The following is a 15814-nucleotide window of genomic DNA, read 5'->3' as shown; positions in this document are numbered from 1 at the left end:
TTTATGGCGATATCTCGAAACGGCGTCCACCTATGGAACTAAGGATCACTCCTTTTCAAAATACTCATTAACAGCTTTCATTTGATACCCATATCGTACAAACACATTATAGAATCACCCCTGGTCCACCTTAATGGGGACATCTCGAAAAGGCGTCCACCGATAGACCTAAGGCCCACTCCCTCTTAAAATGCTCAGTAACACCTTTCATTTGATACCCATATCGTACAAACAAATTCTAGAGTCAGCCCTGGTCTACCTTTATGGCGATATCCCTAAATGGCGTTCATCCATAGAACTATGGCCTACTCTCTCTTAAAATACTCTTTAATACCTTTCATTTGATACACATGTTATACAACCACATTCCAGGGTTACCCCAGATTGATTTTCCTTATTTTGTCTCCATAGCTCTCAACTGAGTATGTTATGTTCGGTTACACCCGAACTTAGCCTTCCTTACTTGTTTTCTATTGTTGTTTATTTAAGTTTTTTGTCAGATTTGAGTTCATTCAAAATATAATACGCAGAAACTTTCATTTTTACTTTGGCTTGGTTAAGGTTTGTTTAGTACTATTGGTACGAGTCTTGCAACGGTAATAAATCCAGGTACATTCATAAAAGATATCCATATCAAGCGTTAGATTGAACTGGACGGTTTGTGAAGATGAAGCTCACATGGACTGAACATAAAGCGTGCTTTGAATCTTTAATTCTAGTGTACCTTAATGACTTTTCAAGAGTTTTATTATCTTTTTATAAATGCTTTTTGTTTTTTTTTTGTAGTTTTTTTCCTGTATACATATAAAGTTGGATAGGGGTACCAACTCATATCGCTTTCGTTCTTTTCGCTTCCCTTTTTGAATAGTCTAATTTAATTTTTTTTATTTCGCTCCTAGTCATGTCATATATAATACGTGCTTATTTCATGCTGTTTGTGCGGATAAAAGCAACAAGAGAAACATATTTTTCGGCAAAAAAAAAAATATTTATCCCAGCAAACAATGTAGAAAACATTAAGTCACAAACACAATCGACTCTTGCTTCGTTTTGGGGCTTGAGTTGTATCAACATTTGACTTAGAACGCACACGTCTTCGTTGCTATGCTCCTAAAAGAAATACAGTAACTTACGTTTTGCTGGCGTTGTCAGTATATTTTTTTGCAGCCTTCGAATTTTGATAAAAATTATTGTTATAAATTTATTTTGTTCAATGTACAAATATATTAGGGGTATTCTCTCTGTCTAGAAAACTAAGAAAGTTTTTGATATTACTGCCAAAAGTTTTCTACACGCAACAACAAAATATATTTGTGAAAAATTTTCTACGGTTCCTACATTTTCTACACGCAAATCCATTTAGATTTGAATGGGAAATTTATAAATGTGGCAAGAATGTAGAAAGTGATTTGTTCAGTAAAAACAAAAACAACAAAATTTTGTGCGGGTAAGTTTTGTAAATTTTTGAATGCATAAAATATAAAATTTATAATTAATTAACTTTGGACGCTTAACGCAGGATCAGATCGAAAGGATATTCCTTGTGTAAGTGGTGCGGTCTCTGAGTGTTGTATATTTGATCTAGAAAACATGGTATATTTCCTACGTTAACTAGACTTTCGAGACGTTTCGTAGACTGAGAGAATTGCCCTATTTTCTTTTTTTATTTATTTTCTTTTTAAATTTTTCAATGACAAACACTCAAAATTTGTGTACTCCATTTGCGCTCACTGTGTCACAAAAGCTTTCGCAGTTCGAGTGACGCCAGCGCCACAACGACGCAGAAGTTAAATGTGTTCGGGTCTTTAGAATCCAAAAGTACTTCTTAATATTAAAAACAAATATTTTTTTAGAAGTACGTTTGTCGTGCTTAGTGCACTACTGACTTTAATTTGGTCTTTTCTGAATTCCATCAGATCGTTTCCAAATGTCATTTGGCTTTCATTTCATCTTCTGCTGAAAGTCATTTGATCTTTCTTTAATTGTTGTTGATCATTTCTCAAATTCATGTAATATTTTCTGAATTTAATTTCATCTATTTTTAAAACCCTTTGGTCTTTTCTGAATTTCATTTGACCTTTCTTAGTGCCATTTTATCTTTCTGAAAGTCGTTTGATCTTTTGTGAATAGTGTTTGGTCTTTTCTGCATTGAATGCAATCATTGCTGAATGTCATTTAATCTATTTTGAATGCCATTAGATGTTTTTTGGGTGCCATATCGTCTCTTCTGAATTCTATTTGACATTTTCTGGATATTATTTGATCTTTTCTTAGTTAGATTTGAACATTTCTTACTTTAACTTCAATTTTTTTAATATAATTTTGTCATTTCTTATAAATTGATTTTTTCTAAAAGTAAAATAATATTTTCTGAAAGTCACTACTACTATTTCTAATTTACAACATCTTTTTGTACTTCTATTGACAACAATTTTTGATATTTCTTTTTTGAGCGATATTTGCAGTTCTTTCTAAACGTTCTTTACTCAAAATGTCTGCTGGTTTGTCACATTAACATTGTTTTATTGTTTCCTTATCTTCATCTATATTGGATTGAGTTCAAGTTTTTTTGCTATATGTTTTTTTGTCTCGATGACAAATCTAAAGTTTAGTTGTTATTTACATAACTATCATTGTCTATTTGTAATTGCTAGATTTTTAACTTTTTTAGCTTGTTTAAAGTGTTTTTTGGTTTATTTATAATAAAGCTTATTTTCTTTACCGTTGGAATATCGCTATAACTTGAACTGTATTTTCTTCATCCCCAATTAATGCTACCTTCCTTATTTATTTTGTTTTATTACCGTTATTATGCTCAAACAAACGATCAACTCAATCGCTGGAGCGTTTAAAAAATTGTTTATTTACTTTTGTCAGCAATATACATGATTTTAATTCAACTTTCCAAATATATGGTCACGTAGTAGTGTGATCATATGATTTGCTCAAATATCATTCACCTATTATAATATTGTTTTCTTAAACTGTAATCTATTTCTGATTCCTGTTCGGAGGCAAAGTAACCATGGCATTCAAAAAGGCTTAAGAATAAAAAAATTTTAATTTACAAAATGCTATGTACACTGAAACTTTTTTAAATAAAAAATTTGTTTTTTTGAAATGGTTAAAGAATTTTGATGATCCCCTTAATGAATAAATTTTGAATTAAAATTTTTCTCGGTGCTACAATATTTTTGAAAAAATGTGTTTGTCAATTTGGTAGTGTAAATTTTAATATCATACCGAAGTGCCTTGTCTTCATATAGAAGTGCTTTTTCTTTACACTTTCATATGAAATTCAGGCACTTTCATATTTTATATGCGAGGGCACATGGGGGAGTTATGAATATTGTTTTTTACATTCAAAATGGGAATTTGTATCTGTGCCTATTCTTCAGGAAAAAACAAAAACAAAAGTGCTATAAGTGTATAGGGGTTGAGAAGCTCTGAGCTTGAAAGACCGCTTTTTAATAACTGCTAGCTAACTAACTAAAAGTATGTTAGATTCATATTTATTCATAGGAAAAGGATGCAGAATGAAATATATCGAGGACTAATTACGACACCAATTTTCAGGATGGTGGGGTTTAATCAAAGTTGATGGCTTCAATCTGCTCAATGTTATTGTTAGTGTATTTACATATATGTATAGTAAACCCCTATTGATTAATGTAGGAATAGTGCTTTCGTACGTATCAAATATAGGCATGGATGTATACATGTTTTTCCTGTGCTTTTGTATGCATTCGGCATCAATACTACTATATTCATCTCTGTAAATTTATTTTTAGACAATAGTTTGAGTATAAAATTAAGACAAAACTCAAGGTTTCTCTTTTCCTCCTACGCGTTTCTATGAAATTTTTTCATCTTCATCAGGGAGAATTCAATTTATAACATTGCAACTTTTAACATTTAAGCATAAATAAACAAAACTTTACATTTTATTTACTGCCGCCATTCATTTTTCCTGCTTCGTCCATTGGCTGATAATGTAATTAGTTTTTATTTAACATTTTTCAAGAACCACATGGGCCTAACTTTGTTTCATGTTGTTTATGAATTAAAACTCTCAGAAACCTCTTCTTTCTTTTTCTTTCTCAACTACATTTCAAGCGTAGAACCAATAAAAGAAACTAGTGGAAATTGTTTTGAATATCAAGTTTGTTAAAACCTAGTTCTGCATTTGCGCAAAAATTTCAGTCTTATAATAATCTCAAAAACAGAAAGGCTGTGATTTCACAAGCTTGACGACTTGCTGACACGCTGCCAAATTCTTACAATTTTCCTTAAGAAATAATGTATATTGCTTCCTTTATGAGATGGAATTTTTTAACCAGGCAGTTTGCATTTTCAGGAGCATATCGATTGCTGCCGTTTCAAAAACGCCCTATTTCAAAAAACTTCAGAAATTCACCCAAGTTCAAAATTTGTTTGAAAATGCTCTGTCTCAGAAGTCGGTTGAAGAACGCCTTATCTCAGAAATTGTTTTAAAAATGCTATGAGCATAAACTCAATACATTGTGACGTTAAGCGCAAATTATAAGAAAACGCTCAAGATTTTTGCTTTTTCCCTGTAAGCCAAAGTTGAAGTGGTTTTATTTGAAAATATGTGTTTTTCCTTATTATTATTCAAATTGTTTACAAAAGTTCGTTCGAGATGCGGTCTGCATGCATCAATTGAGACGTACGCCCAGCAGTTTGTATACATAGTATAATTTAGAAAAAATTATATGGGTTCACTACTGAATTTTCTTCCCAAGGGGCATCCAGAATAATAAAGGCCTTTTTAGGCATGCAGAAATAATTCTAAATCCATCCAGAATATGGTTTAACTTAGGGAAAACTAGGCAGGCCCCAAGAGGCACCCATACAGAATTTTCTATTGCCCATAAACTTGCGATTACAGACAGAGTTTTCTATCATTGAGCATATGTAACTAGACAGGGATAAATTGTCCCCGATTGTTTTCTAGCTGGAAGTTGACACAACAATAATAATATTGACTGCCAACCGTTTCTTTATACTTGTCAACATGAAAACCTTTATTCGTGAATGCTGAAACCAATCAGTTATTGATTGGTGTCGAATTTTTCTTATCTTCCACCAAAAACACACCTGTTTTTCTTTACAAAAATAAAAATAAATATAACTGTAATTAAACGCTTAAGCAATGTTTGACTTAAAGCAAATTGCAAACATATAAATTAATTAAGTGTTGTAATTATCGAAAATAAAATCGCCTTTAAATGCAATGCGCTGCTTGAAGCGAACGCTTAACCTTTGTTTTCAAAGTCACTGTACTCTAAGTGCTGGTTGTTGCACTTGTATCTATGTTTGTCGGAATTAACAGTCAGTCAATGTTTCATATTTATTTTTATGCGCTGGTAGTTTTGAAAATCATACAAAATACTTGTTTTGGTTGACCTGTTTGGGGTTTGTCTTTTTTTTCTTTTTTACTTTACCTATCTTTTTCTTTTGCTCACTTAATTTTTTTTTTTTGGATGTAAATTTTCGTTTTCATGTTTTTTTTTATTTACTGTATATTATTTTTGGTTTCTTTTTCTGATGTTTCTATAACTAGTACTTAATAAGTCTTTTGGTAGTTCTTATCTTTCCTTGTTTTTTGTTTCTTTCTTTTTACATCTTTACCGTTTTCCTATCTTTCGTTTTTTGTTTCTTGTATGATTTCTTATGTTCTCTGTGTACCAAGTTAAAATATTTTTCAATTTTAACTTTTTATTATTTAAGCTTTGTACATTTATTTGTTTTATTAATTTTATTTTGTTAGTATTAATTTTTATATTAAATTTATAATTTTTTCTGTTATTTTTTTTTTTTATTATCTCTCTAACCTTCAACTCAAATGATTAATTTTGTAATTAAAAACACGTTCATATCTTTAGAAATTTGTTTGAAGAGCAGATGCATTTGCACTTTTCGATTACCGTCGTATCTCGTCATATCTTTGCATAATCGCTGCAATTGCGTTAATTTTTGTCGCACTCGATTAACTTTCAGGGCTGCCATATGTGCATAAATTGTCTAATGTATTTGCTTTATTTAATGTCTTCACATTCGTATAACTGTAGTCTTGTGTATATGTTTGTGGTTTGTAAGTGCTTATTGGTCATGCTCATAGACTTTAAACTTAGTTGCTATTTTTTTTTTTTATATTTTCGGAGTTTTAATACCATTAAACTACATTAATTTAATAGTAGCGTCAGAGTGCAGAGAAGCTTTTTTTGTTTTCATATATTTTATAAGCTTGAGAAGTTTCTAGCACTCTTACAACTTCTAGAACTTTCCATAGGAAGTATTATGCAGGTTTTTCTATCTATTATTATCTATATTATAGCAACGCTTCTCGCTTCCACTTTGCCGTCAGCTTTATTATATTAAATGTATTCTTGTAATAGAGTTTTCGGAGGCTGAATGATTCCACAACAAGGTGGAAAACTAAGACATATGTATATGCGTAAAACTTTAAAATATTTTTGTATTTTTAGTTCAAAATTATGTGCAAGTCTTTTTCTGAAATTCAAAATAATTCCGAAAATAATCCCGAAATGATCCTAAAATGATTCTGTAACTGTCCTGAAATGAATTCAAATTAGTTTAGAAATAATCCAGCAGTAGTCCGATATGGCACCTTGAACAGTCCTGAAGTGAACGAAAATTGCTCCAAATTGGTCCCGAAATTTTCTCAAATAATATCGCAAAAAAAAAAAAACACAAGAAGAATAACTGTCCTAAAATGGCTTTGAAATAGTCCCCAAAACATTCCGAAAATAATCTTTAAGTCACCCTAAACATCTCCAAAATTGCATCGATTATTGTTTCGAAATGATCCTTAAAATAATCCCAAAGTATGTTTATAGTGATCCCGAAATAGTCACGAAGTGGCCGCAAAATGGTCCAAGAATTGCGATACAATTCCATTCCTTCAAAATTTGATTGAAGTCCGTCATAAGGTGGCACTTAGCTGCTTATTAGTTGATATATATCCGCATCCCCCTTTAACGAATAACATAATGTTTCCACCTTTGAATTATCTGACATGTCTTCTTCTTAATGCGGAAGAACCATGAGTTCCCGTTTGATTATGAGAATCGAAGTATCGTCATTGTGGACACACAAAAAAAAAATGATGTGTCCTTTTTACTGCCCTTTTTCATTTACCGCACTTTTACGAATACGTTTGTTAGTTTCCCTTTTATTCAGCATTAATATAAATTCAAGTTTTGCTGTCGACCGTTCATAAATAACAACAAAATATGAAGATTTTTTTCCTCTTATTAAATCTTCAATAAAAAATTTCAACAGATTTCAAGGTTTAATATTATGGATCTTCGTCTTTCATAGTGTTTGAGTTACTCCAATGTCTGACAATTTGTTTCCCCTGAGGAAGGTATAATATGTAAAGAAACCAGTAGCTGTTCCTGTTGTTGGAGTATTTAAAAAATTCTGCTCTTGGTTGCTCGTGAGACACAAGAGATAACTGTACAAATTAAGCTACTGTCGGTCGAAGTATGCACATTCTCTCCAAACTCTTTAGCATTGCGTATACAACAATCTTATCCATCAAATGCCTGAGAAGGCGTTCAGGATGGCTACTTTTTACCGTTTGAACAGGATGTTAAATATGGTTACGCATACAGTCCATACAGTTATTTGGACGTCTATGCTGAAGGTATCACACTTGTCTTATCCACAATGCCCTTTAGGGTGCTTTTTCGGTCACAGCACAATATTAGCAGCGATATACTTTTTATTACAGAACAAAAATCGTACAAAGTCCACTTAATCAACTCTGTGCAATTATTATTTTTTTAAATCAATATGTTTACACTTAGACTAGAGGAGGAAATACATCACAGACTTATAAAACGAGCAATTCAATGCGTAATTGTGCACCTACAGCAGTGAACAGAAAAATGACAGTGTCAATGTTTATATTCAGAAAAAAGTTTCTAACTAAAACTAAACAAGCCATCCATAAAACTTTTTCGAAAAAAAAAATCGAAAATTCGAGAAAGTTTTGAACTTTTTATTTAGGATTCTCTGAGCGTTTTGGGTATGTAGTTTTGTAGGCCTGATAATTTTAGTCAAACAAACACCCTTAGGAAAAAAAATTTTAAAAATCAGTGCAAGTTTTAAGAGACCTATAACTATAAAAGGAAATTTAATTGACGAAATTTTATAAAAATTTCCACTGCTTTTTTTCTGTTCGCTGCTGTAAGTGACTTCATTTACATTCCAATGTATATTTAAAGTGTTTTCTTTTAAATAGTATTTGCACAGTTTAAATTGTATTTACTATATTTTACGTTTAGCTGTATATTCTTCCACTCAATGTGATATATTGAATGAGCTGCATTTACGTATGTATTCGGACATATACCCTGTGAAAATCACTAGAACTCCGTACATGTATGTAAAGAGTACTCCGTGAGGTTGACCCTCTCATAATTAAAAATAATTCATATAAAAAATATGTTGTGATTACTTTTGCGTTGTCCTAGGACAAAACCGTTGCATCACTTTTACATCTTCAAAACATACTATCCCAAGTCTAGAAGTTCAATTTTCCACGAAAAACCCTCGAAGTTTACATTGGGATATTCCTTTTTGCTATTTGACACTTGACAGCGCACTCTTTAGAAGCTTACATTAAACACTCCCGATTTTTGCTCGGATATAATCATATAGTACATAAGTATGTAAATATGAAATGGATTGTCTACGCCAGATGTTGCTTGCTTGATCACGCACGTGTGCAATTTGATCCTTGATATGGCAAGTGTTAGACGTCATATTTATAATTTATTTTTATTTTTAAACACAACTGGACAAGTTTAAAGAATTGGAAATATCGCAAATGAAATACACAGAAAACGTATGGACTGTGTGGTAATGCCCCAGTAGAGAACAATTCGTGTGCAGACAAAGCACTTTCTGAGTTGTGCTTCCTGTAGCGTCATTCTCCGCACTCTGAAGAAAGATGGCGCAACTTCGAGAGCAGTCTATTTTCAAGCCCAATTCGACAAGGGATTATAGAAATTGTTCGTTTATATATATCGACTTATGAGTCGAGTAATACCATATTTGTGCAGTCAGCTCTAAATCGTCCTGTCTTAGAATTTGAACAAAGATCTATCTCAGAACTTAATAAAACAACGCCCATTCTCTAAATTTGTTTCAAATGAATTCGGTTGAAGGGCGCCCAATTTCAGAATTTGATTGCGGAGCGCTCTTTCTTAGAATTTGTTTCAAATGACTTCAACAATTTTTCTTAGATGCCCTATCTCAACTCAAAATTTATTGATTTTATGACGAGTTAGGGCGTTTTCAAACAAATTCTGATATAAAGCGTATTTCAGTCGCCACTACACATAATTTCGAAAAAATACAAACAATTCCGAAAAGATACTGGCGATTCTATAATTGAGGCCCCATATACTGAATTTGCCCATAGGGTTAAGGCACAAACTAGATAAAATAACCTCAAAGAGAGTTTCAAATACATATTTTTAAAATAATATTCTTTTTTGGCGACCTTATATTTAAAGAAATTGGTTTTATGTGAACCGGCTCGAGGTCAATATATTTAGTAATAAAAATACCAGTTTTTATTTTTTATTCCGATATATTTCGGTTACACATCGGTAACCGTCTTCAAGGGACTATACAAAACAATGTAAAAACAAATTTTAATACATGTAATATGTCATATTTTATAAACATACATTCATTTTTGAGTTAAACTTCCGTTCGCGTTGGCGTGGAGTTTTGTACTGTCGATTTTGTTGTGAGTAAGTGTCTGTACAAGTGAGCGACGTTGATCGTGTCTGTTTTGAAGTTTAGTCGTATGTCTGGTGGTGTATGTATTATGTGTAACATTTCCAGTGTTAATCTCTTTCTATAGTGATTTTGTTGTTGTAATACCGACGCTTTCTCAAAGTTCGGACAGTGGCCACTAGATGCACAGTGGGCTGTTAGTGCAGTTTTTTGGTTATTTAAATTATGACAATGTTTCATGTCCGATTTGTGCTGTGCTATTCTCGTTTTTAACTTCGATTTGGTGGTGCCTACGTAAATACTTCTGCATGCTTCGTAGTTATTGCCATTGCACGGAATTTTGTAAATGACGTTGCTTTTTTCCATAGGAGGTATTATGGACTTGGTTTTGTTGAACAAGCTTTTGAGTGCTTGGTAATCTACGTACCTCAACTATCAGAGCGTCTAATCAAGTCCAACTGTTACAATAATAAACAATTTAGAATAGCCCATAAACCCTGTAACACACTCAAAAGCACGTTCAACAAAACCAAGTCCATAATACCTCCTATGGAAAAAAGCAACGTCATTTACAAAATTCCGTGCAATGGCAATAACTACGAAGCATGCAGAAGTATTTACGGAGGCACCACCAAATCGAAGTTAAAAACGAGAATAGCACAGCACAAATCGGACATGAAACATTGTCATAATTTAAATAACCAAAAAACTGCACTAACAGCCCACTGTGCATCTAGTGGCCACTGTCCGAACTTTGAGAAAGCGTCGGTATTACAACAACAAAATCACTATAGAAAGAGATTAACACTGGAAATGTTACACATAATACATACACCACCAGACATACGACTAAACTTCAAAACAGACACGATCAACGTCGCTCACTTGTACAGACACTTACTCACAACAAAATCGACAGTACAAAACTCCACGCCAACGCGAACGGAAGGTTAACTCAAAAATGTATGTATGTTTATAAAATATGACATATTACATGTATGAAAATTTGTTTTTACATTGTTTTGTATAGTCCCTTGAAGACGGTTACCGATGTGTAACCGAAATATATCGGAATAAAAAATAAAAACTGGTGTTTTTATTACTAAATATATTGACCTCGAGCCGGTTCACATAAAACCAATATTTTTAAAATATAAAGATATACAAATTTGAGTGATTGATCCACCGTCAAGTCTTCAAGCAGTGTGTTTCGGTTCGTAGCGGTTGAAGGTTTTATTCAACGCGGAAAATTGAATTTGATCAATGTTTAAGTTATATAGATGAAATGTATTTGAATTTCCTTCAGAAAAGTTTTATTTCCTGCAAATTCGGATCAAGTTTCAAAATCAACAAAAAAATTTATTGCAAAATCGCTCAATGTAACAGTTTTTAGGATGGAAGGACGTTGGGTTTCCTACAGAAAAGTCGTACTCCCAGTAAGTTCGTATGATTTGCTTTGTGGGATAATCAAATATTGAATATAAATATTGATATCGCGAATTTCTGGATTATTCATGTCTTTCTGGATTTCGAAATTCCAAATTATGAACTTCTTTACATATTTTTTTTGTATTTAATTCACAAATTTTTTTCCAGTGAGCTTTGGTCTCTGGATTTCTTCTCTACGCGATACTACAAAATTGATTTACATGCTTATTATCCACAGCAGCAACAGCAGCAGTGGTACAATGTTCGTGTCATCATGCAGTAGTTTTATTTATGCACGTACATATCATAATTGCACCACATATACAATATATACAATGTATTCGAATCCAATGTATAAGTGCATATACAAGCGCTCCAGATTACATTAAACAGCTCAATCAACACCATCAGATGTGGCCAGCTGGTGCCTGTTTGCCTGCTGCTTGATGCTCTGCACTTTACTGCATATAACATCCGTTAGATAAATTAAAGTGTGATTGTGGTGTGTTGATTGCATTCAAACTCTATGCATTTTGTTTCTTCAATTATTTGCTCATTTTGCTCCCCTCAATCGCGTTGTGTATTCTAGTATTTTGTTTAAACAAATCTTTACTGATACTCTATTTTTACTGAGAAATTTATTCGTGCTCTTCTTCTTTGTGGTTTATTTTGCTTAACATCACGTTTTGTAAAAGTGCAGCAAGATATTTCCTGGGCGAGTGATTTCCACACTTTTGAACTTTTGGTGACCCCAACTGATTACTTTACAGATGGTGCTTTTTGGTGGTGCAGATGTACGTTTTTGTTGTATGTTTAAAGTTGAGTATATTGAGTTGGATTTTTCGGTTCAAATTATATTTATAAAAAAATCGAAATGTATGAAATATACTTTTGAACACATCCGATTTTGTTACTAAACAATATTTTGATTTAAAAACGTATGTACATACATATTTGTCTAAATATTATCTATTCGGACCAGTCATTAATCACAAACAAACAAAATTTCTTCAAATTCAGTCACTACCAGTCTATGCGCTCACACTATTTCAGCTGTGAAAAGCTTCTCGTGCAAATAAAAACAAAAACAAAATATTCATAATCAAATAATCATTTGTAAACAACTTTTGTGGTTAATAACATTTTCATGGTCAATAAGTAAATGAATTATCTAACATTGTAAATGTGTTTTTTTTTTGTTAGAAAATGCCATTACGACACATGAAAAGAAGCAATAACTAACTTTTCAGACCTGCATCAAGATCTGAATTTTTAGTACTAAAGAAAAGAAAAAGTGTTGGAATAAATAAAAAATACTACTTTCTGAAAACTTACCAGATACTGATCTTTTCGAAAAAATCGTATACATTTCGTTTTACATTGATGTTAAGATGTTATGTAGAGAAAGAGAGAATGTAAGGGATAGTAGAGATGACAGATAGGGAGAAGGAGAAGCAGAGAATACAGGAGGGGACGAAGGCGATGCAGATGAAAAAAAGCGAGGGGATGAGATGGTGAGGAACGGGTGATAGTTATGGGGCAGACGTACAGGGCGATAATAAAATTATAAATTAAATTTAAAAATTTGTTTCTCTAAGCTTTGTATAACTTCTTATTATTTTGTTCACATAAATTAACATGAGTTACAAAAAACATTTTCAAGTTTTGTACTCATTTAAATGATGTAAATGGAAGTATCAAATAAAAAATTAATAAAATATTTATTAAAAAAGTAAAAAATATGAAATTAAAAAACTAAAACCAAAAACAATAAGAAATGAATTAATTGGATATAAAAATTGGAACAAAAATTAATTTTTTTTTTTTTAAATTTAAAATAGAAAAAAAAAATAAAAACTATGAAAATAAAAAAAAAAACGTTAAAAAAAATTAATTTTTTTCCTATTTATAATGTAAAAAAAAAAAAAAAAATTCTAATTATAGTTCCTTGTTGTAATTATTATATAGCCTCCCTGACGCAGACACAACGGCTCGAAACGCGTGGGAGAAAAAAAGAAGACTTATGTTGTGATTGTGATTTACCAACCAAAAAAAGCTCTTATTAACTATACGAAAAACTAGAAAAAAAGTAAAATATAATCTTAGAAAATAAAAAATAGTAAACAAAAGAAACAAAAAACGAAAAAATTAAAAAAGAAAAATACTCAAAAAAAAATTAAAAAATATATACATAAATATAAAAGCATAAGGGGACACTATTAATATATATTGGAACGATTACCGATAAATAAGAAACTAAAAAAAAAATTGAACCCAAATGAATTGAAAATGCCATAATATAAAAAAAATCTACAACATAAAAAAAAAAAAATAAAAAATAGATAAAATATAATAAAAAAAGAGAAAATAAAATAATAATAATAATAGAAAAAATATATAAACTAATAAAAAAGTATAAAAAACCTTTGCAAAAGGAAAAATTTATAAGACAAATTACTTTCTTAGAAGCAAAAGAATTTATATACTTAATGTTAGTACTTAAAACTAAAAAAATAATAAATAAGATTAAGAGATTAAAAAAAGTGATAAAACAAATTTAATTTTTAATTAAAAAGTAAAAAAAAACTTATGACGAGGGGTTGTGTAGCGCAACATATAGCTTCTCCAACCCAATTGTCAACCTCACCTTCGAGCGGCGAATCCCGTTTCACTAACAGACGAGGCTCTAGCGACCCCAAGCTCCTCATGGAACTTGGGGGTGGGGAGGGAGGGATGGCCTGAAGGTTTAATGTGGCCATATAAATCGTTCCCGAGATGGTCGGGCCAGCACCTTAATGGTGCTGTGTTACCGGAGCGTATCGGATCTGTATCCGACAAAGGACCATCACATCGATAACACTCCCCAAAACCTTCGGGGAGTAACTAATCGCTACAACAACAACAACAACAACGAAAACTAAAAATCAATGAATTAGTAAATAAACAAAAGACAAAACTAAAAAGCAAGTACAGGAAGGAAAAAAAAATAATAATAAAAGAATATTAAAATACAAAGAATATTATTTATTTATTTGTTTATTTCAAAATAATAAATAGGAACGCTTAAAAGACAGACTGTAGTACAAATTAAAAAAAATTTAAATATTAAAAGAAACTCGTTAATTGAAAATAAAAAATTGACTAAAAATGTTAATAAAAAAAAAACAAAGTAAAAATTATTAAATATAAAAATAAAAAATTTTAAATTATACAAAAATATAAAAATTTCATTATGTTGAGTAGGAGCAACAATTACTGTGATAATTTGTTTTTACTACAAAGCGGGGATTGCCCATTTACTTTTAAATGCATTAACGCATGTTTTGCAAGCAATCATTTAAATGTTATATTATTAAATGTTTGGAAAAAAATTGAAACAAATCGACATCAGGACGGGCATGCGGCAATTTCAATTAAAAAAAAATTAAAAAAATACAACAAAACTTCACACTAAACAAATTAATAAATAAAACAAATACAAATATGTTTATTTTAAAATCAAATTTGAATTAAAGATTTAAATAATAAGATATAATAAAAAATTTAAACAAAAGATATATCAAATAAAGAAAAAGGATTCCAATAAAACAGTTAAAATACAAGAAAAAAAAATTTATAAAATATTGTAAAAATCTTAAAATTTCCAGAATTAGAAAAATTAAAAGATAAAAATTTCAAAATTAAAAAGCTCAAAAAAGTTAAAAAAATCTAATTGAATAGGAGAACTTGGCTAACGGAATTGTTTATAGAGAAATACATATAATATAAATTTTTTAAAATTTCCAAATATATAAAATCTTGTAATGAAAATACATTTGAACATAAATAGAACTATCACTAAAATAATAAAAAAAAATTTAAAACAAGAAACTAATTTTGTCTTAAATTTTATGTTATTTAGACCACTTTTATGTAAATAAAATAAAACTTTTTTCCAGCTTTTTAAAATAGTTCTCTGTATTGTAATATTTTTCGCATATTAATCGCATTATTTTCCTAATATCATTTCACCTTTACAGAATGTACGTTTTTTAAACAATTAAAGGATACATAAATAAATCGATCGTAAAAACGAAAACGCATTAAAATCATAAACAAGAGAGAGAGGAATTATCAAATTGATCTATAATTTCATATAGAATTTGTATAAATATTCGAGCACATTGTGTTTGAAACGCAAAAGAAAACTAAATAAAAACAAAAATATTGCAAAGCACAAGTGTTTATTATCGTGAATAGCTCTGAAGCTTACATAATAAAACCATTACTGTGCTTTTGTCTGGCTTTACCATTTTAAAGGGACATAAATATTTTTTATTAAAAACCATTTGAGGGTTTTGATTTGTTTGTTGCTTGCAAATTGTCTATTTTCCTCTTATCTCGGGGAAAAGGAATTGTACGAAGGTCCTTTGAACGTTAGAGTGGTGTACTGTTTTCATAGTTATCACTATCATTGTGACCGCTGTGTACGACACAAGTAGCAAGCAAAATTCAAATTTTTATTTTCGGTCTATAAGAATAACTGAATTGTGTATAATCACTGTACGACTTAACAATCATCACATTCCTACGGAGGCTTGAAATC

General features: G+C 30.7%; 1 protein-coding gene across 5 annotated transcripts in view; it reads left to right on the top strand.

The window, feature by feature from the left end:
- Positions 1 to 15814, top strand: part of LOC137233878 (cyclin G-like) — a 127654-nt gene that overhangs the window by 82504 nt on the left and 29336 nt on the right. The window contains exon 1 of one of the 5 annotated variants that reach the window (XM_067757418.1): positions 10747 to 10764. The exons of the other annotated variants lie outside the window; for them this stretch is intronic. The gene's annotated coding sequence lies outside the window, so the exon portion shown is untranslated. Of the gene's footprint in view, positions 1 to 10746; positions 10765 to 15814 lie in introns of those variants that run through there. 5 annotated transcript variants of the gene reach the window in all.

The sequence above is a fragment of the Eurosta solidaginis genome, chromosome 1, assembly GCF_040869045.1.
Source record: "Eurosta solidaginis isolate ZX-2024a chromosome 1, ASM4086904v1, whole genome shotgun sequence".
NCBI lineage: Eukaryota > Metazoa > Arthropoda > Insecta > Diptera > Tephritidae > Eurosta > Eurosta solidaginis.
The sequence above is the reverse complement of the archived record's forward strand: the minus strand, read 5'-3'. Positions and strand labels throughout refer to the sequence as shown.